The sequence below is a fragment of the Passer domesticus genome, chromosome 6, assembly GCF_036417665.1.
Source record: "Passer domesticus isolate bPasDom1 chromosome 6, bPasDom1.hap1, whole genome shotgun sequence".
NCBI lineage: Eukaryota > Metazoa > Chordata > Aves > Passeriformes > Passeridae > Passer > Passer domesticus.
Window position 1 is genome coordinate 6,029,405 of NC_087479.1, and position 26,104 is coordinate 6,055,508.

A 26,104-nucleotide genomic window follows, 5' to 3' on the forward strand; every position below is an offset into this window, starting at 1 on the left:
AGTGAAGCAGGCAGGCACACACCAGTAGGATGGGGATTAGAGACCTGCCACCCCTCCAGCACCCCTCACTGTGGCTGGAGGGACCATGCCAGGCAGGAGCACTGGCTGTGCTGCACATCACACATTCCCAGGGCTTCAGGAGGTGCTGTCTGAACCGCCACCAGCTTTCCAGCTGGGCAAACATCAAGGAAAAAATCAGCTTGACAGGCTTTCTTAAGAGTATTTCCATCAAGTAGGACTTTCCCACCTCCACACACACCGGAGCAGAAAAAGCAAAGGCCACCGGCAACACGCTGCTGGTTGTGACAGCCACATCAGCCCCAGAGGGATTTGCCAGGGGATTTGTCTCTCCAAATTGTTACTCTGGAGCTGGGACAGGATGTGGGATCATGCCCAGCTTCAGCTCTGCCACAGCAGAGTCCAACACATGCTCCACCACTCGTCTTTACTCTTCCCAGCAAACGCAGAGGGAAGATGGACTTCAACCTCAACCTTCACACAAGCAATTTTCCCTGAAGTCACCAAAACCCTGCAGATCTCTTTGGCCCCACCTTGTCCCCTCCAGACCCCTTCCCTTTCATGAGCTTCTCCCAGGGAAGGAGAACAAAGCCCAGCTGCACACCCATATCTCCAAGAAGGGCTACCACAAAGCTACCAACCTCAAAAAGTTATGCTCCCTCTCACACAGGAAAGCAGAGAAACTGATGGCAATGACTGCCTCTGGATTTAAAAGCATCTAAACCCATCAGGAAAGCAGCATGCGCCCTGAACCCTCGCTCCCAGGATTTGCACATTGGACATGATAAATGAGGCAGCTGATAAGCCAGCACCTCACAACCCAACCCCTACCACACCAGCTCAGGAAGAAAGGGAAGCCAAAGGGAAGAAAGCAAATTGTCCAGCCCCACACTGCCATCAGAACAGGGCCACTCATCTGCTCTCGGTGAGAAACACTGAAGGGAAAACATCACAATTCACTCAGGTTCCAGGCATGAACCAGGGCTGGTTCAGCACCTCACTGCTCTCCCTGCCAGGCTTCCCAGCCATCCCACCCTCCTCTGCAGTGACCTCCTGAGTCTTTCTCATCTCCTGTGCTAGAGATGGGAAATGTGTGCATTAACAGTCCCCCTTCCCAAACCAAACATAGCAAACACAGGCTGAAAAACAGCAAATTCCCAATCCTGCCAAACTTACAGTGGTAACTTATTTCCAGACAGAGCTGTGATTTTTATAAGGGATACCACTGGGTTAAGGAGTCAAAGCCATGACTGTATGAGTGAAAGCAAAAGCCTTTCATTCCTGTAAGGTCCTTTTCCCTCCCCTGCTCCTGAAATGACAGGGAGCAACGCAGCTCTTGCCAGTACAGCAGGGTGAAGGCTTGGCTGAGAGCAGCCTCATTAAACTGGCTGGGTGTTCAGCACCAATCCAAACACTCAGACCTCTGATCCCCACATGACAGGCTGGGAACCACAGGCAACTCACAATTAAACCCGTGACAATCAGGGAAAATCCGTACAACCCCCCCCAAGCTGAACCCCCCAACACCACCCCCACCCTCCCTGCTTTCATTTATTTATTTATTTGTTTACTTACATAAGCCTCATGGCAGATAACTTGGAGGAAATCGGATGCTTTAATGATTAAGCCACACTTAGGCAGCCCTCTGGAAGATAAATACACCCTTTGGTAACCCTGCAACAGAAACAGAAGGTACAAACAGACAGTAACTAATTATTCTGATTAAATCTTGGAAGACCTGAAATACCCGACTGCAGCAGAACAAAGCCAGCATGCAGCAGGGGCTGCTGCTCGTAAAAAAAAAATAAATAAATAAGTCACACCCTTTTTTTGAAAGAATTCACCCAAATAAACCTTAAGTGCTTCTGTGCCGTGTTTGTTTGTGTGTTTTGTTTCTGAAGGTCTAGGCAGCTGATAGGAAATCTCTGCCATGCCCTGGAGGGATCCCGTCGCCTTCAGCTAAAATTAGACTTCAAGGGAAGGGGGAAGGCGGCGTCTCCAGCCCAACACGCACTCGAGGAGCGGCGCGTGGGGGTTTTTCCTCCTTTCCCATCGAAACCAAACACACAGGGGATAGAGGATGAAAAGAAGGTAGGGAAAATAAACAAATAAGGCGCACTCCAAAGGGGGAAAGGCGGGGACAGCAGGTCTACCCCGCTGCTAGGCTGGGAGGGACGTGAGCCAGGGATGGGATGCGGGCAGGTGGGGAGGCAGGATGCAGTGGGATGCTCAATGCAGCAGTGAGAGGAGCTTGCAAAGCCCACCAGCGTGGATATGGAGTAAGGCACCTGCTTTATTGGTGTCCAAGAAACATGCCAGGAGCCTGTTAGAGCCAATGCTGCAGACCAAGACAAGGGGATGTGCTCAGCAGACATTCCTGTGCTCTCCTTGCCTTGGAGGAAAACCAGATTTCCCCTCCACCCCTTCCCTCTGCCCTCCCCCCACCACACTAAATGCCAGTGGAGCTCAGGGGAATATTTAATCTCAAACCTCAGTAATCAATCAGTTCACCCTCATGCATGAGAAAGAGGCACAGCGGTAAGCACCAAATCCCATTTCCATCCAGCAATCCGAGGGTTTAATTACCTACATAACACTTCCCTTTTAACATAAATCCTGAAGAGATCCAGGCAGCCCCCAGGCTATGGGTGGGGAAGGACATGGTGATGGGGAAGAACATGGGGAAGGGGTGGAAGAAAGGGAGGAGAAGCCATTATGGCAGTTATTTAAAATGACAGCTTTCTATGGCTGCTCCACTTGGCTGTTGGCACAGCCATTGCTTGACCTTGTGTTGGCTGTCCCAGAGGATGTGCAACAAGCCCAACATCCAGCCCTGCCACCAGAAGCTGCATCTGCTTCTTTCCAACACACCAGCGAGCATGTGGGAAAGAGGGCATGGAAAATGCAAGGTGGGCACACGTGGAATGGACTGCCCAGGCTGTGACACAAATAACAGCAACGGAGCCTCTCCACTGGTGCTGCCAGACTTACTCCAAAGCCTGCTCACTTCAAAAGGAGCCTTCCTAGCAGGGTCTGAGCAGGTTTGGGATCACACCTGTTATTCCAAGTGCAAGAATGGCTGGACCAGCAGGACCATCACACAGCTGCCAGTGCAACAGGTAGGCAGCTGTCAAATACATCCCCCCTTTGTCCAACCAGACCAGTCCCGAGGGGCACAGCTCACAAACAGCCATGCTGAAATATATACATATTGTTTTTAAATATAAACACATGCACAGACTTTTCTAATATATAGGAACAAAAGAGGGGACACCCCGCTGAAACCCCATGAGAAGCTCCAGTGCTCTCACAGCGATGGAGGAAATGAGAAGCAGAGACCAGGCACACACCCGCTTGGCTCTGGGAACGTTTCTGGATTCTCCAGCTTGAGCTCTGACCTCCAAGAGGTATAAAATGGTTTCAGAGCCACTCTGGAGGAGAGGTGGAGGGGTCCCTGGGGGCTCAGCCAGGCAGGTGGAGCAGGATGAGAGGCGGGATCCAGGTGCTCACAGGGACAGCTGAGCCAGTCCATGCCCCACCAGTTCAGAGGCCTTCAGAACACCAGGAAGAGGCCAGGAACAGCCCCAAACCCCCAGTGCACAGCAGAAAGCAAGGTCCCCTCATCCATCCATGAGCACAGTTCCAGCCTCACCACATCACCGTTCTCAGACAAAGCCAGGGAAACAAGCTCAGGACTGGGGCGGTTGGGGTTGCCTTTGACTTCTCTATGTGTAGCAGAGCTGTGTTTCTGAACCCTCTTTTTCCAGGCAGATCCAGTGGCAGGCTTTGTAAACACATGTGCACTGCTTCCAAGGGGCTCATAAAAGCAGGGGAGGTGGTGCAGAGCAACAGGAATTTTCCAACTCCTCTTGAGAGGAAGCATCACTCAGAGATGTGGAAGGAAAACCTACCTGTAAACCCAGATTTCTGCACTGTGGTCTTTTCAAAGGCCAATAATCCCACCCCTCCCTTTTTTTACTGGCTTCAATTTCCCAAGATCTGTAAGATCAGGAAATGCTTGGCACAGTGGACTAAGCCCTCAAACTCCACACAGAAGGAAACTATTGCTCTTACACCCTGCCTGAACTCTTCATTCCACACCAGAAGGTGCACAATTATCAGGGATCAGGCACCATCAGATGCTGGCAGCATGTTCCCAGAGGATCCAGCTGCATCCTCATGCTCTCCCAAAGAGCAGAACTTTGCAGTGCAATTCAGGACAGAGATACTCTGTGCAGTATCTAGAGCAAATTAAACCTCCCAGGCACAGCAGCAAGCATGGATTTATTGATTCATGGAAAATGTCCTTATAAATTACTTCATTCAGATCAACGGGACAAGACAAAACGAGGACTCTCCTCGGCAGTGAGAGGTTGCACTGCAGTAGTTTCAGTCACACGTTCCAGCAGAAATCACTTTTTCAGAGCAGACATTTCTTACAGGGCTTTGGGAGGTAGCAGAGGGCAACAGAGTGGCAGTGCAGATCTGTGTCACATCTCACCTGGTCCCCACCTCTCTGCCCCACAGCAGGCAGAGCCAACGCGTGATTTTTGCAAGCAAATAGGGAAAAACCACTGCTTGGCATCATTTTCACAGCTGCAGAAATGCCATCCACACCTGCTTGCTGGCTTACACAGGTCTAGAGCCACCAGGTGGGATGGGACACCCACCTGGTGTCCCCAGCCACCCCTCTGGGGTCTGCTCACTGTGGAACAGGGAGGGAGGACTGTCACCCTGGACAGATGTGGCACAGATCCATTAGGATCTCTTCTGTACTGTCCTCCTCCAACCCTGTGAAGCTACATTTAGGAGTGTTTGCCCTGAAAGTGATTTCTCCTAGAGTATGGGGCTCCCAAACACTGCAGCTTGTTGATCTTATCAGCTTCTCTTGCTACTGATGGCTTAACCTGCTTTCATCAAGCTCAAACTCCCTTCAGGGCTACCTGTGGTCTGCATTCAGGATGCTGAGCTGAGGCTCAGGCCACTTTCTGCAAGTGTTTGTTCCAGTGGCCAAATGCAGCTCAAATATAAATAAATATCCAGATGTCCCCGTGCCTTGTTCAGGATTGCATGCACCTGGCTTTGGCTTCCAGGCATTGGCTGGAGAGCTGCTGGATGCCATTTTATAGCTTCTTGATGAAAAGGCAAGAGAAGCATTCCCATTCCCCAGCACAAAACATTTCCCCAGCTTTTGTGCACGTGCAGCACTTCCCTGCACACTCATCAGCCAAACCAGGGTCAGGCACTGCCCTTCCACCACGGGTTCTGCTCACAGACTGCCTCTTTTGCTAATCACAGCTCAAAAAGCAGCACTGACAGAACCAGAGGACACAGTCTCAAGCTGCACCAAGGGAAATACAGGTTGGATATTAGGAAAAAAAAAAATTTACAGAAAGAATGATGAAGTTCTGGAATTGTCTGCCCAGGGAGGTGGTGCAGTCACCATCCCTGGGTGTGTTTAACAAAGCCTGGATGTGGCACTGGGGGCCAGGGTTTAGCTGAGGTGTTGGGGCTGGGCTGGACTCAATGATCTTGAAGGTCTCTTCCAACCCAGTGATTCTGTGAAAATATTATTCCACAGCTCCAAATCACTGCCTGTGCTCCCTGTCCTCTTTATATTACCCCCCAGCTTTGAGAATCAGCACCAACCCAGGCCCCCTTCAGAGCACCACCAGCCCAGACGCCGAGTCACGCTGCTGGATGCCTCCAGGATGGCACCCACCGAGGGCTTCCAGGAATGCTCTGCCTCCTGTCAACTCCCCCGCTGCAAAACATTAAAACTACAATTATCTCAGCAGATTAACAACGAGCACAGCATCTCCGGCAGCAGTCTGAGGCAGGGACTCCCGGCAGCAGCGAGTTCAAGTTACCAGGGCACTGAGGCACACACAGCTGTGTTTGTGGTCCCTGCTGATCTCAGGCACCTCCGCCCTGCCATGCTGCCTCACCCCTTCCCCCAAACACACCCCGTTTCCCTCGGCGCTGATCAGCATTTGGATAAATAAACGTGTCTCATCACATCTATTCACTTAACCCACCGCTGAGGGGCTGCCATTCCCACGTGGAGTGGCTTTGGGAGAGCCATTAGCATTTTATTCTGCAATCTCCGGTGTGATGTGGTCCCTTGGCTCCTCCCAGCCCCAGGGCACAGCTCCTGGCTCCCCAGCATCCTCCTGGCTTACGGACCTTGCAAAGGCAGGGAGGTGAGATCTCACCTTTCTGAGCTGAAAACTGGCCCCACCACGGAGTGCTGCTCTGCTCCAGAGACACCAGCAAAGGAAGGACAAACTGCCTTGTCCCTGGGGAGCAATCCTCTGCTTCCCTGAACCAACAGACTCAGGCACCGCCACGGAAGACAAGGAGCTGATCTGTCAAGGGTGAAGCTGATTTACCCTAATTTTATCTAAAATTTGGGGCAGGAACCAATATCTTCTCTGTGGGTGCCTGTGATAGAACCTGAGGGAACGGGATGAAGTTGTGTCAGGGGAGGTTGAGGCTGAATATTAAGGAAAGGTTCTTCCCCCAGAGGGTAGTTGGGCACTGGAACAGGCTCCCCAGGGTGGTGATTACAGCATCAAATCACCAGAGTGATTTGACAGAGTTCAAGGAACATTTGGACAACACTCTGAGGCACATGGTGTGATTCTTGGGATGTCCTGTGCAGGGCCAGAGTTTGAACTCAGTGATCCTTAAGGGTCCCTTCCAGCTCAGGACATTCTATGCTTCCATGATAATTTACCTCCCCTCTCCATCTGTAAGCCAAATCAGAGATAAAGCAGGTCAGTGGCTCATTATTTTAGGAACCATGATGAGACATATATATATTTTTTTTTTTTTTTAATTAAAGGGAAACTCATTTACTTAAACACTTCAATTGGCTTAATTATCCCAATCCAGGAGTTTGCTGGTGCAGTCTTTGTTTTGTTTCTTTTTAAATAACAGAAGTAATCATCCCAGGGAGGGCAAACATCCATTTCCCATGGAAGTCATCCAGGCTTTTCCTGGCATCCTGGAAGGGAGCAGCAGCAGAGTGTGAAGGGCTGGCACAGAGGTGGATAAGAGGGTTAAATCCAGCTGCTCAGAGATAAGCTGGTTACACACCAAAGCAGCAAATGGGGGAATATAGGTTTGCCAGCCTCCAGCAAATACCTGCACAAGGCACTCACTTGCATGGCTGACACTGGGTATTTAACTCAGAAGTTGCCAATATTAGAGACCCTGAAGCCACATTTCACTAAAGCTCTCCTGCTGATGAACTGCTTTCCTGGCTCCTCTCAAGCCAGCAACAGTGAGGGCTGAAAAAATTAAGTGACTCCTGGTTTTGAGGCCAGCATGGCAGAGAAGATGCAGCAGGACATTTTACCTGTTTTTGCGGCTTTCTGGTCTTTCAAGGACCCTTGTGAGGCCAGACTCAGAAGAGTCTGAGATGCTGCCACACAGAAGAGTTTGAGATGCTGTCACACAGGACAAACCTCAGGAGATAAAGCAACAAAGACCCAGCCAGCAGCTCTGGCAGAGCACCCACACAGACAGAACAGGGTGCAAACAGGCATCCCCCACCACACAGCTTGTGTGTTGTGTGCCTAGCCCCAGGCACACATTCCCAAGTGGCACCTTTGGACTGACACATTAAATTTCACCACTGGCCTTTAATTTCCCTTTTCCCTTCCAAGACTAAAATTTCTCTCAGTTGCTGCTCAAGCTGACCAACAGCTTTTTATTTTCCTTTGCATCTAGAAACACAGAACTGCTGCTTCTGGGAATTATGTGAAGATGGAGAGGGACCTTTTCTCTGTCCTGAAGCCACCAGCCATGCCCAGGTAGGTGCAGCTCAGCCACTAAACTTCGAAACCTGCCAGACAATGGAAAGTTTATGGCTATGCTGGAATTCCTTGTGCTTCCAAAACCTGCATCACATGAAACTCTGGAGCTGGAACCCTCCACAGAGATGCCCATCAAGCATCCCACACTTTGGCCCTGGTCCAGACACAGGTAAGCAGGAAAGAGTTTCAGCCATGGGATGCCCAATCCTGCTCTTCTCCTGGCTCCATCCAGAGGCAGCCAGCTGCATCCCGTGTTAGTGTGATTTCCATAATCAAAAAGGGAGTTAGCCTCCATAACCACAACCCAAAGGGTGTATTTAGTTCAACTGGAAGACAAAGGAGATCATGTCCACCGCAGATTAAATCAGCTGAGCCTGCTTACGCCAGGAGCGCCCATCTACCATCCATGGCAGCTCCCACAGATTTATTCCCAGCTCCACACTTTAGTGGTCCCCCATGGAGGAACAGACCTGCTCCACAAAAGCTCTGAAAAGCAAAGAGGTGGAAGAATGGGTCCAACAGGTTTCCAAAGCCTTGGGCAGGACACAGTCTCTTGGAAGGGTTTGTGTCATCTGTCTAGACCCTGGAGCCATGGCATGGGATGAGGTGCAGGAACACACATGAGGCTGCAACTCCTTCAGCCCAGAGCGAGGAAGAGGATGACAGGGAACAATGGGGGGCCTGCTGAAACCACCCCAAAGCCCAGCTCCAGTGTGTCCCCTGCAGCCCAGCACAAGAGGACGAGGACCTTTCCTTCAGATCTGCCTCCCAGGAAAAGGTTCACTTCTCCTGCCTCATTTCCATGGATATAACTTCATCCCCCACCTCCTTTGCTGCACTCTCACGCAACTCAAAGACGCAGCCAAAGACGTGGTTATTTTTACATTTTCCTCCCAGGAGATGGTATCTCCACGGGGCACGGCTGCCATGCCTCATCAGATCACTGCACCAAACTGCCTCAGCCCCACGACAGCAGGATGAAGTCGGGGGGACACCCTGCCACAGGTATTTTTCTGGCTCACAGTCATCAAAACTCAGCAGCTTTTCAGTCAAGAGCATCCAAAAAAAGCAAAACTGCACCAGTCCTGGAGGTTGTTCCAGCTCCTCTCTCCCTAACTCCCACCCAAGCACTGAAACCATCTTCCAGCCATCCCAGTTTCAGATTTTTCTGAGGTTTTTGCAGTTGTCATGGAACCCCGGAAGGCACTTCCTTCATCCACATCCAGATCTTTGTGGATTCAGGATTCCTAAATTTCCCCAGTACAGAAAGTGACTGGGTTTGGCCATGATGTCAAGGTCCACGACATGACCTCCATGATGTGGCACATGGGCTTCAGCACAGCATTCCATGTCTTTAGACTTATTTGGCACTTTGACACTGGGAGAAGAAAAAAAAAGCAGCACTTCCATGAATAAACCAAGAGCTTTTGGAATTTGGGGAGTGGGGAGATGGACAGCAAAATTCTAGGCATGCAGGGAAAAGCTGGTTTGTGCTTTTTGTGCTCTCCTGTCCCTAGGAGAGTTCCAAGCGGGGCAGAAGGGGTCTGCTGCATGTTGCAGCACATCTGCAGCAGCTACACCCTGCAAGCTCACCCAGTGTTTTCCTTTTCCCCTTTCCCTGAGATCACTCTTGCCATCATTTGTCCCTGGCAGCCAGGCCAGGCTTGCAGGGAAGAAGGCATCACCTGTGCATGGCTTCTCTGTAGGTACTTTACAAATAAAAGTGATCATAATGAACGTTCGCACCTAGAAGAAATCCCAGTGCCCTTCCCCCTCCTACACCTCCCAAAGCAGAGCTTGGATCCAGCTGCTCTGCAACCTTATCTTGATGCAGAAACAGTCTGGGACAGAGATACAAGGGCTCCCTGAAGGCACAGCTTATTAAAGGCATCTTTCCTTAATCAGTTCTCTTCAAAAACACCGCACTGAAGCGCCGTTCCCGGACTGGTTTCCATCACAGCAGCAGCAAACACCCCCAGCCTGGCGAGGTTGTGTGTCCCCCTGGAAAGCCAAAGGGTTTTTCCAGGCTAAAAAGCAACCTAAAACCAAACAGATATGTCCAAGACAAGGCACTCTGGGGGACCTGCAGCTAAGAGTCACAAGAAGCTTCCAAACACATCCCTGCTCTTAACCCAGGGATGTCACAGGAATGGGGGCCAGCACAGTAATGAAGTCCACGGGATGCTCCCTCTGCATCCAGCAGCTTTTCCCACCAGCCCCACTCCTGCTACAGCAGGGGATTGCACACTTGCAGTCAAACACTGCTAATCCCAGGTTTCAAGAACCAGAGCTACAAAACAACCACACAAAGAGGCAGCAGCAGCTCGCACGCATCCCGGGAACCTCCCTGCAGCCAACGCCTCTCTGTTTATCCAACACGCCATCTCCACTCGTTCAGCTATTTCCATCCCACCCTGCTATTAATGGATGCAGAAGGCGGTTGGGTGAGGCCTTCGACAAAAATCTCATTTAGAGATCAAGACAAGCTTAATTGGTTTCTAGCCAGACCTGCACAAAGATGGGTTACTCCACAAATACAGTTGCTAATCTGCCCATTATACTCCCTAAGCTCCCACCCACAAAGAAAAGGAAAATAAAGCAAAGATGCACAAAGGAATGCAGGATTTTGAGTGTGTTACTTCCAGCTAAGAACAAGCCCTTTGCTTTTCTTTGAAGGAAAAGGATAACCAAGCAGTAAACAAAATAACAACCAAAAGACCTAACATAGATTAAATCTGCATTTTCCACAGGCAATCCCCAGCTATTCTTGAAGAGCATTTCCAGCAGCTATTGTTTCTGTGGGCAGGCAGAAGCAGGGGAAAAGCTTACACGGCCAAGGAGACGTCATGTCACAAGTGACAGAGTAGAAAGGATGGGGAACCTCGTGATCAAAAAGCACAGGACTGAAACCCTGGAGAGCTGAATTCACTTCCGAACTTGGCTGTAAAAAAAATAAAATTAAATTCGCGAATTTCCTGTGTGATCACATCCTAGATGATTTATTCAAAACCTGGTGTTGAAAAGCCAAGGGAGGGGGAAGGAAGCAGGAGGAGGAAGGGGAAGACACGGCCCTGTGGGCTTTTAATAAGCTTGGGGTTAGAGCAGCACGGGCAAGCTGTGAACATCCATCTGTATTGGGCACTGCATGACCTGGAGCTGGTGCTGGGAAAGCAATGAATATCCCACAAGCTCAGGTGAGAGCCTGCCCTGCTGCTGTGCCCAGGTGTGTGCCGTGGGCTCACATCCCACAGGCTTCTGTAACGCTGGACTCCCAACAGAAACACAGCCACGTGCACAATGGAAAGGTTAGGGATGGTTTCCCCTCCTGGAGCTACACGAGAATTTAGAACCAAGAACACAAATCTGTCCCCTGAGTGCAGCCTGTTATAAATCAGACACAGCCCAGCTCCAGCACTGCAGAGCAGCTGCAGCAGCACAGGTAGAGGCAGGTGATGAAAGGGTCCTTTGGTTACACCCTTCTGCCCTCCTGCAGCAGCCCAGGACTCCCAGCTCCAGCAGAGAAGGGCTGTTTATTTTCCTGAAAGCCAGCCAGCTCTGCTAGGCGGGAAGAACTGCACCCACGGGAGAGCTGAGCTGCGGATCCTCTGGCAGCACAGAGCCAAAAACAAGGCCAGCACCACAAAGGACAGGGGTCCTCTGCTTGGAACCTTTACAGCAACATCCCCTGAGCTCCAGAGCACCTCTGCAGGGCCTCTTGGAGCAGGTGAGTTCAGAATACTGCAGAGAGACAGAGAGGGGTTTTTCTATTTTCAGCCACGATGGGCGAGCGTAAACCCAAGGATTGATGCAAACAGCAGCCCAGTCTCTGGCATTGGACAAGAGCTTCCAGGCATGGAGATGAGGGGTTGGTGCTGTCCCAAAATGCTGCTGTGGGAAACTCAGGGTGAACAGATTCAAACTTTTCCTTTCAGCAGCGAGACAAGCTGTAATTAGCAGCACTGAGTCCGACCCAGGGGCTGGATAAGGACATTCCCGTGACATATCTGACAGGGCGACTGTTGGATATGTTTTCCTTGGCTTTTTTCCTCCCTGGAAAAATGAGCACCCATTTTTCACAGGTCTTTTTTTCCCCGCTCCTTGTTGCCCGGAGTCAGTTTCCCAGAGGAAGGGCATACATATCAGAGCACACTGTAACAGCCCATTACCACAGCTGGAGCTCGGGTCTTGCCATCCCCAAGGGATGGGTCCCTCCTTAATTATCCCACACCTCAGTGGCACACTGGGGATGCCAGACCCCAAAGACACAGTCTCAGTTTGACTTTCACCAAAATGAAAAACACAGTCCAAACCACAAGGCAAAAGTAAAATAAAAACATGAACATGAGGCAACTGAGCTACAGCTGCAAGACATATCATCACCACTGTCTCACACGTCTCTCACCTAGTTCAGCCTCATCCCCAGAGCAAAACCAACAAAGCTTCCTGTCATGCAACTACAAGCAATCCTTTGGAAATCAGTTCAGAGAATTTTGAGGTTAAAGTCCCTCTTTACTGTCTTTTTCTCATGATGAAAGCTGTCACGCTATAGAATGGCTTGAAAAGCTTGGATGTAAGGTAAGTCCTAGTGTGAAGCTAAGGGAATGGCACAATTTCATGACTAGGTAACCCAAATCACAGCCTGTCACACATCACTGCAGTTTGAACACAGCTATGACCATCACTGCATCAATTTAGAACAGACAAATTTTGCTGAACCTGCTAAGTGGAAGAGCAGCACTTAATACATAAGTAAATGGGGGAAAAAATGAGCATAAAGGCTCAATTCCAGCCCCAGCCCCAAAAGCAGAACTGACTGCAGGGATTACAATATTTAGCACGCTCCAAAAATTTTCCTCGACAGCTTTTTGCTCCATGTGATGTACAGGAATTTCTCATGCCTCCAGAGCCACCAGCTACTTCACATGCAATTTACCAGCAGCACTCTCCATGAAAAATAGATGGAGCTCATAAATGGATCCGAGTAGTCCCCAAAAAGGTTCCAGTCTCTTTGCAGGGTGTTTTCAAAATGCTGGGATGAGGAGATGGCACGCTGAGGTCTGAAAACCAATCTCCCAGACCCAGAGAGCTTTGGTAAGCAAATGGCTTGCGCAAAGTTTCTGTCAGAACACCCATTTGAAGCGCTGGCATTGCAAACAAGGTTGCTCCAGAGGCACCTGGGATTAGCACTGTTCAAACAGTCCTTGGCAGAGCCCAGGAACAGATTTGCAAGTTCAGCTTTTCTCCTGCCTGACGCTCTCCCGGCACCTCGGAACAACACCAGAGCTCCGACACCCTTAACTCTGCTGTCTCCCACACGGAGTTTGAGACACAGGGATGGGCATGGCAGGAGCTCTGTGCTTAATCACAGGACTTAGTGGAAGAAGAAAACCCAAGGAGGCAGCACCGTGGGGCTGCTTTTTTCCTGTGTTGCAGGATAAGATCCAACACCAGGCTGTCCAGGAGCAAGCCGGGCACACAAGTGTCCCTCTGCAGAAGCACGGCAGCTGAAAGCAATGCACGGGATATGCAAGGAGAATGGTGCCAAGCCAGACAGGGCAGCTGAAAAACACCAGGCACCCTAAAGGCTTACCCTGATATGAAGGCACAGAGCAGCCTCTCCCCCCTGCACTGGGCACACAAGCCAAGACACTCCTCGTGCCTCGGGGGCACAGGGAAGGAAACCTCAGCCAGTGAAGCGTCCTTTGCATGCAATTCCTGTGGAAGCCAGGCACGACAAGGGCACCCACCTTCCCTGACATATCTCCCCCACCCTCAGCTCTGGCAAGAAGTTGCTGTGGTTTCCAGGAGCAGCAGCAGCATGAAACAACAGGAACATGAAGGGTGACTGGAGTCACGGCAGGGAAAGCTTTGCACAAACACATTTACAGTCGCTTCCATCCACACAAGCATCCTTGAAGGAAACAGCTGCACCGGACCACAGCTGACACAGACTCTCCAGGATGGGACATGAGTTCACAGCTCCTCTAAGCACCATTCATTAAGTTGATGCTGAGGCCAAGAAAAGAACAAGCACTCAAAAAAAAAAAAAAGCAATACATCGTGTCTAGGTAAAAGTCAGATGGATGTGCAGCTCCAGAAAGCCACCTCAGAAAGGTTTGGAAAAAAGAAGAACACTCAGGAGCAGCAGCAAGGCAGACCCACCACGGACTGAACTCCACGTCACATAACACATCACAGACAGAAAACATGCCCCTGAGCTGCCTCCATGGTCATGCCACAGCAAACAATGAATCTTGCTTGTTTGGGGTGGGGGAAATGGTCTCTGGACTGTTCCTCCAGCCTCCTCCTCCCTGCTGGAGCTGGGAGGAAAGCCTGCCAACAGTTTGCCTGTAACAGGCACCAAGCTGCTAGAAAATCACCTGAGCAACATAAAACATCTTTCCACACCCCCCTGTAACACTCTGCGCTCTCCTTCTCACACCTCAGACCTGAGTGGCTGCAAATCCCACCCCTGAACGATGCCATTCTGCATCCCTCATTTTCATACTCCAGTTTGTTTGTTTTTTTTATTTTAATGGCAAGTACTGTGCTCTCCTCCCAGCCCAAGTGGTGCAAAGCTGGCTCCCAGGTGCAGAGCACAGCCCCAGCTCCCCTGCCCTGCAGCCTCACCACACGGACAGTTGTGTTTCTGCCCAAAAACAGTGTGAGGACTCTCCTGCTTGGTGACAGTCTGCCCTCAGATGCTCGACCTTACAACCTCTGAGGATGCTCTGCCCACTAGAAGGGGAGACAAGCTGATCCTCACTCCTGCAAAGCATTGGAGGAACCCACACCCTGCAGAGCCTTCCCCAAAAGCTGCCAAGCTCCGTAGCTCAGTTTTGCATATTGGTACAGAGCCCAGCTGCTGGTGTTTCACACACCACCCCCCAGAGCCCGCCTCTGAATGGCACAATTTTCAATTGCTTCCTCCTGCCATACTGCCCCAAGGCAGGATCTGCCAGCAGCCCTGCCCATCACCACGGGAAACAGGATGGAAGCCCCATGAGAAAGAGGAGCAGCAGGGAGCAAGAACACCAGGAGATCCCACTGTGCTCTCCTAGGGATGGGCACAGGGCAAGGGGATTAACTGGGTCCTTCCCCTCTCTTTATCTCACCAATCTCGGGCTGTTGCCAAGTTGTTTTGAGCTTTGGCATGGCTGCTTTCCACCCAGGACCTGCACAAAAGGCGATGAGGAGCCTCAGTGCAGAATTCCTGGCAACAGTCCAAACCCAGAGGTCGGTAATTGGGTCACTGGGTTCAGCTTCCGAAAACCATTCCTTCAGGAGGTGTGGTGAACGCAGGCACAGTCAGCAGACAGAGCTGGACACTCCTGCAGCTCCTCCACCACACCCTCCACACCTTATTTCGTTACCCTCTCATAAAGCACTCGGTGACACAGGGACACAGCAGCCTGGACAGGGAGAGCCCCGACTTCCACGGCAGCTGCGTGCACGGGGGAGACATGATTCAGGTAAGCAGCACGTAGCTGAAAGCACATCGCTATGCAGTGCTCAGCCCCAGGAATGCAGAAGGGAAACATGAAGCCACTTGTCTGGCACGGCAAATAACCCTTCAATCATCCGCCAGGCCCTGCCGGGAGCTCTGGCTTGGGAAAGAGAGGATGTCTCCAGCCAGAAACCTTCAGCTCCTACCAACCGCGCCACGAGGCGCTGCTGCGCTTCCTCCCCGCGTCTGCAAGCGAGCTCCAAACACACAAAATTAAAATCCACACAAGTGGCATGTACTGCAGGAAGAGAAGAGGTCTGAAGAGTGACCAACATCAGTGCCCATCAGCATGGTGAGCAGCTGGCTGGTGGGAAAGAACACGCCTGTCCAACACCGCCCTTCCAGTGGGTCGCGGCAATGTTTTGAAAACAGTTTCTCAAGGCAACTCAGGATGAGAAGAACATGGAGAAACCTTCTGAGTCACGGTCACATTGACTCACCAGTGAGTGTCTCTAGGCTGGGCCACCCCATCCAGTTTGGCTGACTCAGGAAGGGACCATAAGCAACCTCGTCTCCCAGGTGCTCCAGGCAGCACCAACCTCCTCCCTTTAACATATTTACCATGAACTCCCCCCAAAAGCCTGGCAGGGAACATAGGAGGGAGCACAAACAGGGCAGGGTAATCAGAGACTCATGTGGGGGCACAGAGGTTGCTCCAGACCTGGGAACAGCATGGGACAGATGCCCTTGGGAATGACCCCACCCAACCCCACCATGAGAAAAACACAGGCCAGATGTTCAGACAACTTCAGGCATTAATTTGGTTAATTTGCTATAATTCAGGTGGCTGGTGTTCAGGCCACACCAATCACGAAACAAACTGCTGTCAGCTGAGATCCTGAAACTCTTCAGTCAACTAACCACGTCCTTACAGTTTGCCAGGGCCGTTTCTCTCATTTCCATCTCCTTTGGTTTTCTTCTCAGTGGCCACAAAGATCTGAAAGCTTTATGAGTCACTGAGCTGAGATTTTCTGTGCTACCCCAGAACTCCTGGTTCCTCAGTGAATTCCAGAATGTTATGACATGCCACAAGGACAGAAGATATCAAGTGCAAATGGTCTCCTGAGAGGGCAGGAGGGTTAAGTAGGCACCAGCACAGCTTTTCTCCCAATTAAGGAAGAAAGAAAAGAAGAATCAAAGGCAAACAGCAAATTACAACATGTGTCTGACAAGGGGCTGTGGAGCCTCTAATTTTTGCATTAAATAGAAAGTTGGAAATCATAGAATCACAGAATGGTTTGGGTTGGAATGGACCCTAAAGACCATCTGGTTCCAAACCCCTTCCCCTAGTTTAGGTTGCTCAAAGAATATGTCATGAAGGGTGAGGGAACTAAGGCAATACTCAGAAGAGCTTCTGCTGGAATATTTAATGACTTTCCAACCCTTAACTAGCTGTTTCTCTCATCTCCTACTATGGTAAATACATAGAGTGAGTAAATCTATGTGACTTAGAATCTAAATTAACCAACATACAAGCCAGGATCAGGCACTCAGTATTTCTGCCCCAATTTACAGCCCTTTGCTCAGATCAGCTCCTTTTTTTTTCCAGCATGGCACTGACATCTGTTGTGTTGCATGAGTGAAAAGTACATATATGATTAAGAGAGGGGGGGAAAAAAAATCAATGTGGACATGACTTGAATTTTACGGCATTTGGCTGCCACGACTTGCAAATAAACAGCTGTCCCAGCAGGTCCATGCAAGCTTAACAGCACAGCAGTAAAACAAAAGGTTTTTCTTCCCCTTTAAAAGGGTTTTACTTATAGAAAAAAAGCATATTTTTATAAGAAAATAAATTGCAGGTTGAAGAATCATAGTTAGGTCACACTCAATTCCAGCAGAACAAGCACATCCTGCTTCACATGGCCTCACCAGTCACTCCACAGCAGTGGCAGCTTTCTGAAGCCAAGTTAAGATATTTAATTACCAGCATCAAGTCAGAAACCAAAGCGTCGAACAAAATCCTCATTTGTGAGCGAAGCCTGCAGAAATGTCGTTGAGCAGGCTTTGGCAATCTCCAAAGCTGACAGCTGGATGCCCTGGCTTATCGACTGCTAGAGCACACGCGGAAAAAAGCTCTGAATAGTTGCAGTGCCGAGCAAGCCTTCAAGGCAGCCCCGCCAGCCTCTTAAACAGGCTCACAGAAACAGGCAGACTTCATTTATTAATACTCCAGAGATAAAAGTGGCCGTGTGGGAGAAGCTCAGTGGGTGTCTGTGCAGGAGGAGGATGGGCAGACCACCAACTCTGGGTGGTGCATCTGTCAGGATCCCCATGCAACCCGTTCATAAATGGACCAACGTGCAACCTGGGCACACGGTGGGCTGCTCCAAGTGCATCAGCTTTTAGGGACTGGCCCAGCAGGGATGGTCAGTGCATGGAAACTTCAAAGCAGGAAGATGGGAGTGAGAGGAGCCATGCTGCTGGCTGGCTGACAAACAGAATTTGTGGGAAGCCCAGCTGCCCAACAGCTCCATGTCCCCACTGCCTTGGGTTCCTCAGCTGTGACATGACAGCGCGGGAAAAAGTGGAGGAAGGAACCAAAACAAAGCAGAGAAGCAGAGGGAGATGAACACGATCCAGTTAGACCAGCTGTCCCCAGGTCTTGCCTGTCCTTACCGGAGGAGCCGGCCCGCCGTGGCTGTCCTTTCCTGCTCCCTCCTGCACCCCTGCCACAAACAAAGGGTCAGATAAGGAGCCAGCTCAGGTCAAGACCGGTTTGACTCCGTTTCAAGCCCAGGGGAGCGGATTCAGCGCTGATTTTACACCTCACCCATCCTGTTTGCCTCCCCGGGGCAGAGGCCAGTACACGGAGCAGGGTGCACGCCTGGCTGGCTGGACCCAAAAATCCCAGGGCCGTGTCAGGGCAGCACCGGCAGAGGCACACACCAGCTGAGTGCTGGCCAGAGCCAGGAAGTGTCACTGCTTCCTCCTGTCCCGGTGTCGCACAACACTGGGCGGTCAGAGATCATGGACTTTGGCTTTTGCTTCCTGCTCCTGACAGAGCAGAGGCAGGTCCCGGCATATGGCCATGGGCAGAGCGGGGTGAGTCACTCATTAATCGAGTAACAGCAAGGTGGATGTCAGACCCGCGGGGTTCGGGGCAAATGCACGCCAAAACAAACTCCAGTGCTCGTGGAAAAAGGTCCAGGTGCTGCAGGACACCTCTGCTCCTAAGGGGACTCAATGAGAGGCAGGCAGGGAAAGCTGACAGCTTTGGAATACATCGTTTTTGGCAAGGGAGGATAACGAGGTTGCACCATGGTTGACCACTGAGGCATTAATACACACCAACAATTGATTTTGTACACAGTATCAGAATCAACGTCTAGAGAGGGAAAAAAAGGAAACCACTGGCTTCTCCCTCTCCGTGCTGCCGGGAGAAGCTGCCTGGCTGTACAATGCCGGGCATCTGCAGTGCTCAGGCCTGGTCAAAACCATCAGGACAGCCTGTGCCATGGGCTGCCCTCTCCCCAGCACCTGGAAAAGGGGATGTGGCTGCATCCTGTGATCCTCCACCCGCCTCAGATTTCCACAGGGAGCCCCTCGCCCCCAGGTTGGCAGCACAGCCCTGTCGGTTCAAGTGGCTTTTGTCAGGAGGCACATTATCGTCACATTATCATCTGTCTTTGCCTTAAATTAACCTTGACCACTTAAAGGTGCAGACTGTTTCACACCAGCACCGATGCAAGAGGCAGCGTGGTGTGAAAGCAATGAGCACTGCAGACCCCAGGGACCAAACCCCCCTGTTCACACTGAAGACTTTGTGCCAAGGAAAAGACCAGGATCCGACCACAGCCACAGCACACCAATGGCAGAGGGTGACAACCCTCAAGGCTCCACACAGCAGACCCCTGAGGGAATCCTCCCTCCCAGAATTTTGGTGCGGGTGCAGCCAGTGACAGACCCGACCTCCCCACCTGGTGCCTGAGCCACACACCTGCTTGCAGCCACGCCATAGCCCAACACCGGCACATGCCAAAATCCTACTCCCACATCAAAGCACCGGCTGGACAAGAGCACGCCTGCAGCAAAATGTGCGACACCAGCACCAGAGGCTTGGCACATACAGACGACGGAGCAGCCCCAAACTGCCGTGCCTATGGGGAGGCACCGAGATCCCCCGAGGCCCGCGGGAGCCCCATCAGGGGGGTCACATCGGTGGTGTGGGAGTCGCCGCAGGGGTGGGAGCCGCCGTGCCAGCCGGCGCCGGGGCTGCAGCAGCCTCCGGAGGCGTTGCCATGGAGAAGGCAGCGCAGCAGCAGCATCCCGCATCCCACGCCCCCGCCTGGGCGCCCCCTGCCCGGCGCCCACGGGGCTGGGCACCGCCCGGGACACGCCGGGGCCGGGGGACACGCGGGGGACACGCCGCGCTCCGGGGCGCCGGCAGCGGGGCGGGCCCCGGGCGCTGCCCCCGGGGCTGCAGCTCCACGCAGCGCCCGGGGCGGGTGGGACGCGGGCTCGCCTCCCTCCGCACGGCGGGGAAAAGGCAGAAAAGCGCCGCTCCCCGCCCCGCTGCCGGCTCCCCCGAACCCCTCCCCAGCACGGCCGCGAGAAGCGCAACACGCTCGGCCGAAAAGCCCCGCAAACCCGAAGGGGAGGAGCGCCGAGGGGCTCGGAGGACTCACCGCAGCGCGGCCGCCGTTGCCGCCGGGGCGGAGGGCTCGCTGCCCGCGGTCCGCCCGCCGTTCCCGCCGGGGCGGAGGGCTCGCTGCCCGCGGTCCGCCCGCCGTACCTGCCGGCGCGGCGCTGCGCTGCGCGGCGCGGAGCCCGCCCGGCCCCTGCCCACAATGGGCCGCGCCCGCCCCGCCCGGCGCGCTGGCGTCACCGCCCGCCCGCCGCCGGCACTCGCCGTGACGCGCGGGGCGGGGGCTCCGCCAGCCGGGGTGCCCTGCTGGAGACCGCGGGCGCTGCCCGAGCTTCTGCCGGGGGTGCCGTGCCAGGGATGCTGCCAAGGCTGCACGGCGCCGGGGGCACCGCACCAAGGGCACCGCACCAAGGGCACCGCGCCGGACGCCGCGGGCTCCGCGCTGCCCGTGCTGCGCGGGAGGCGGAGGGCAGGCGGGAGGGTCCCGCTGTCGCGGCGAAGATAAAGTTTCAGCCGGCTGGCGGCGTGAACGACACGGACACGCGGGTTCTGTGTCGCAGCTGCCTGGAAGAGGCCTCCCAAGATGCGGCAGTCCGCGCTTGGATTTAAGAAATCAATTTTCCAGGGGTTCCCATTTCGAGTGAATCAGAGCAGCGATTGGATACACGGTTGGATTCCCACATGTATGGGGATAAGCTCGCTGCATGAGATGGCAGAAGGAACAGTTAGTGTTCTTGGTGCAAATCAAAACTCAGATCAAATTAATAGTGTGGAACATTTTACCTTAAGTAAACTTTTTTTTTTTTTTTTTTTTTTTTGGAAGAGGTCAAGCTATTTACATCTTGAGTAATTTTTCTTTTTTCTTTCTTGGCAACAACTATATAGGAAGGTCGAAAGGCAGGAAGGGATTTACTGTGATTGTGTTTCATATGGAGTCTGCACTAAAAATTGATAGAGGGACAGAGGAAAAGCCAGTGTTGGGAAAGTAAAGAAAGAGCACCCATAGATACCAAAATGTGGAGTAAAATTTACAGAATCACAAAAAGGCTTGGGTTGGAAGGAACCTTCAAGATCATTTTGTTCCAGCCCTCCTGTCATGGGCAGAGACACCTTCCACTGGACCAGGTTCTCATTGGCCTTTTCCATCTGTGCCTTAGCTTTCCTCACCCCATCCCTAAACATCAAAATCGTAGCCCTGTACTCTGCCTAGGTCACCTGTCCCTGCTTCCATTGGCTGAGCATTTGCTTCTCACTCCTCAGTTTGAGGAGCAGGTGTCTGCTCAGCCATGCTGATCTCCAGCCTGCCTTGCTTGATTTCTTGCATGAATTCTTGGGTGTTGAAGCAAATGGGAGGCAACAATCACAGAGGCAGTTTTGGGATAAAATGTGTCAAGGGAAGGTTTTCTGGAGCAGCAAACCCAATGATGGTGTTGTGAAACCGGTGGGACAAGAGGATAAACATCTGTACCCAGGCACAGGTTTTGGCAAGAGAAATTACAACTCACAAAATCTACCACAGTCCTTGATGGAGCCTAATATGTGGTAGGAAAAACAGAGATCTAATGGATATAAGAGATATTGATTTCCTAAAGGCTCTGACAAAATCCTTCATCAGAACATACTGAGGGGAGTAAGGAGCCATGAAAAGAACCTCAGTGGTTTATAGGTAGAAACCACAAAGGCCAGACTGGAGTGGTCAGTCTGCACTGGAGCTATGAGATGGGGAGTTTCACAGAGATCTGAGCAGGGGTCTGTGCTCAGCATCTTCATCAGTGATGTAGCACTGGGGGTGGGTGGGGACATGGTGGTGGCTTCTGGTGACACTGAGCTGCTTGGAAAGGCCATGGCACCAAACTGCAGCGGGGCCTGGGGATGCTCAGTGACAAAATGACAGACGAAGTTCTCTGGAGACAAATGTAAGTGATGAGCCTCACAGGAAGCACTCCTAACATCATGGACAGGGCAACGGGCTCTGAACTGACTGCAGCCCCTCAGGAAAAGGATCCCAGGTTGTAACAAGGAATTTGATGAAAGCATCAACTCATTGCTGAGCAACAATGAGTCAATAAAGCAAATAGATGGATAGGAGTTAATGAGGTAAGAGGAAAAAGTGCTGTACAAATTCCTGGTTTGCTCTCCTCTTGAATACTGTGAGCAGCTCTGGCCTCTGTTCTCACCAAAGAACTAGTGATCAAAGATAGGGAGCATTTTTCACTGAGGGAAAGGGTTAGGCCAGGACTATTCAACCCAGTATTTCTATACAAGCCTCAGGCTCAGGAAGTCCTGGAGCTGCGTGCAGGCTGCTGCGGGCTTGGAGAGTTTATGGGAAAATATCTCTGAACACTTCTCATACTCCTGGCTTATCATACACCATTGGCTATGAGAGGATGCTGGGCAGAATGGTCCCTGCTTCGATCCCAGCACAGCTTTTCTTTTGCTCTTCCATTCATCTTTTTTTTTCTCTCCATAAAATGCCTTCCCAGGACCCCCCTTCCCATTCTTCTCCCCCTCAAGGACTTCCATTAACTATGTAGTGATGGTTTGATCTGGAAGCTCCCAGCCTGGGTAAGTATCAGCTTAATGGTTGGCATCTGGAATTGCATCTTCCTCATTGAAACTGCTCAGCCATTTTCTTGTAACTGCCTCCTCAGAGCTTGTTTGGACGCTGCTTATCAAGCCCCATTGTGTTGCTTTCCTGCTTGTTTTTCCAACAGCCGCCTATTAAATTAAGCTCCTGTATTCAGACAGGAAAACCCAATAAGCAGCTGCCCAGAGCCTTTCTGGATAAGTAGGACACATGCAATAGTCATCGTGTAAGACTGATGAGCATCCGGCCCGGAGAAGGGGAGAGCATGGGTACCAAGCCTGCTTGGAAAATAATCCCTGTAATGCCTTGTAACAGGAGGGGGTTGGCAGGGTTTGCTCATTGGATGAAAAACTAAACCAGGACTTTCTCAGAGCTGAGTGAAAGAAAATGGGTTTCTTGTTCTAAATCTGTAAGAACAGACTTGGTAGTGTTCATCTTTAGATGCTCACTAGACCCTAATAAATGTTCTCTGAGACCAATCCATGTCAGATCAATACTGTCTTATCCCTGGGGAAGAGTTTTTATGTGTTCCAGTGAAACCTAAAAGGACACTCTTGATTCAGCTGACAGTAATGGAATATGGAACCCATCCCCTTACAAAAATTAAGTAAAATTGATTTTGGAGGAAGAAAAGCCCTCTCGAGGTTATAGTCTTTCACGTTGCACAGATGATATGCTCAGCAGAAAAACAGGCCACAGCTTTTATTTAATTGTTGTTCTGCTCTAAACCAAAGACTTGCACCAAAAGAACAAAACCACCATCTGAGCCCCTACCACCATCCCAGACCATTGGAGCTTGTGGGAATATTTCCATCACAGCAGTCAGGGCTGGGTTTGGCTCAAAGGTGGGAAACAGCATTATGCTTTTTGTTCTTTGAGATGAGCTTTTTAAAGTACATAGAGGACCTTCAGTAGTTCTGTATCTGGGCTGGGATGCTCTGTGTGAAAACAAACCACACCCTAAACCAATGTTATCTCCAACAGCACCGAGCCCAATCTCACCCCAGGGTTCACATCAGATCCCTGCAGCTGGCAGGGGGAGGCAAAGCTTCAGCGTAACATTTCATAGCCCCAGAAGGGAAAATAAACACATTCCCAAGGCAGGACTCAGCGGGCTGGGAGCATTAGCAAAGACTCAGTGGATTTAGGCCCTGATTCTGCAAAGTCCTTAAGCTTGTAAGGAATTTGTAATTTGCTTGTAAGCAAATTCCCATCCGCTTCAGTGGCATTTAATCACATGCACATAAGTGCTTTATGGCGTACCAGGGACTTGTACCTTGGTGGAGGTGGGGATATCGGGAGCCCAAGCAACCAAATTCTTCTCCAGTGTGTTCAGAGAAAGGTAAAATAATGGAATCATATTACAGAATCATAGAATGGTTTGGGTAGGAAGGGATCTTAACAATAATCTAGTTCCAACCCCCCTGTCATGGGCAAGGACACTTTCCACTACACCAGGGTGCGCAGGGACCTACTCAGCTGCTCTTCCTAAGAAATAAAAAATGTAAGAAATAATTGGAGAGCAGATTGTGAGACTTATTGTAAACAGTTATAACAAGGTCTTGCTCCAGCCCTGCCCTGTCTAAACCCACTCTGCTGGGAGATGCTGGGAGAGCACAGCCTCTCCTGGCTGCTTCACCTGAAAGAACACCATGCCCTTGTGGGAAACAGATGACTCAGATGAGTGGCAAAGAGATATAAAGCACTTGTAAGTGTGCTGGGGTGTAGGAAGCTTTAAATTATCTCAGTGGCTTGGTCAGGGCTATGCTCCTGTCATTGTTTTCCTCCCTTCTCCACTGGTCCCTGCAGCTGCCAGAATCCCCTCGTGCTTCCCTTGCCATCCGTCCTCCTGCTTGTCTCCTGTGAGATGCTGCATGTGTGGCCATGCCCTGGTTTGGATCATCTTGCTGCTACCTGGCATGTTTTTGGCAGACTCCTGACACTCAGCTCCTGATTGTTCATAAAGCCAAGGGTCAGTCTTCCTCCCTGGATTGTCCTGCCAGTACCAGGCTTCACCCACAGCCTTGTGCCAGCCTCAGATGCTGGGTCTGGGGGAACATGTGTTGTTCAGGGTGGCTGGAGGGCTCTGTCTCTTCCCCCTGGACTCCCCAGCACAGCTAGAAAACAAGCCATTCCTGTTTAGGGATCTGTAACTTTGCCCAGGTCTTTTTTCTCCTCTGTTCCTAGAGACGACTTGCACTGAATTGCTGTAAAAGGTACCAAACAAACAACAATAACAAAAAACACCAGAGCAAATTCTCAATGGATGAAAGTTCAGTGCCCTGTTTTCTTCCTCACATTCTTGGTTATTTATCTCCTGAGAGCAGGAAAGGAGGTGAGATGAGGGGGCGCATCCAGGGAAGAGGTGAGACAGGAGGAAGAGGAGTGAAGGGGTAGGAGAGGGGTGTAAAGCAGTGCCTCTCTCTCAAGGCCAGAGACTGCTGCAGATTTCCACCAGCTGTTGCTGGGCTGTCAGAGAAGGGTTTAACAGGGATGTGTGCACACACAGCATACAGGGAGAGCTGCTTTTATTTGTTCACATCTAGCAGGGGTTGAATTTATTGCCTTTGCAGAGGGGCCAACAAAAAGCCAGAGCATCACTTAAATCCCATTTAAAACCTCAGATTAAGGCTTTGCAGGAAGAGAAAACAGGGAGGTGGAAATAGCCTGGCCAGATCTGGCTCCATTGCTTGGGGGAGTGGGATACAAATCCACATGGCTACAACAGCCAGGGGGACAAGTGAGGCTGTTGTTTTATCAGTGGAGCATCATTTGCTCCAGATCTGTAGCAGCAACAGAGTGAGGAAGTGCCAAGTCACCTTACACTCATGATGAGCCTCCAGCCTCTTATTGGAGCATAAAACAGTTAACAGTTAAACCCAGGTCACCAGGTGGGTCCCAATTCTCCCATCCATTAAGGAAATAAGCTTATCCAAAAGAATTAGTAGCCCTCATCAAGGGCCTACCTGCATTTGGAATATCTTAATCCTCATGATTTTTGGCATGATTCTGTACCTATCTCACTTTTGCAAGATGCCTAAGCCAATTCTTGGCAGAATTTGTCCAAAGTGACTCAGCCAAGGTCACTCTTAGAGTCTGGTTGACCTGGGAATGGCTCACAGATACCCCAAGTCCTGGCTGAGCACAATAAATCACAAACCCCTCTCCATCTTGCTCACTATTTTGGTCCCCCTGATTTGTCCTGCATCATTAAATTTTTACAGTGCCTGACTCCAGATGACTTAAAGCTTGTGCCTCTTGTCTCCAGCAACTGCAGAGCTAAAAGGTTTTGTTCCTCCCAGCACAAGGGCTGGAATGTGAAGACTCAGCGACCAGCACAGGCAGGAATATTTCTCCCATCCCTGACAGCTGTGTAACTGGACATACATGCTCCTGGTATCTTTCAGAGCATCAGTGTGGCTTTTACACGTCCTGGTGCTGCATTTTTTTCTAATCAGCAGAATTCAGGACAGATCTGTTACAGGACTTGAACAATGATGTTGCAGTCAGCAGAGCAGCAGGGTCCTGTTGCACCCCTGCCAAGAGGTCACATCCTGCATGGATGGAGTGAGCACAGGACT

At 51.2% G+C, this 26,104-nt stretch overlaps 1 protein-coding gene across 4 annotated transcripts in view; it reads right to left on the minus strand.

The window, feature by feature from the left end:
* DAAM1 (dishevelled associated activator of morphogenesis 1) overlaps positions 1–26,104 on the minus strand; it is a 103,372-nt gene that overhangs the window by 70,440 nt on the left and 6,828 nt on the right. For 2 of the 4 annotated variants that reach the window (XM_064422986.1, XM_064422983.1), the window contains exons 1-2: positions 19,977–20,138; positions 1,594–1,692 (exon numbers count right to left, since the gene is read on the minus strand). The gene's annotated coding sequence lies outside the window, so the exon portion shown is untranslated. Of the gene's footprint in view, positions 1–1,593; positions 1,693–17,967; positions 17,987–19,976; positions 20,139–26,104 lie in introns of those variants that run through there. The other 2 variants (XM_064422985.1, XM_064422984.1) reach the window with 2 other exon arrangements.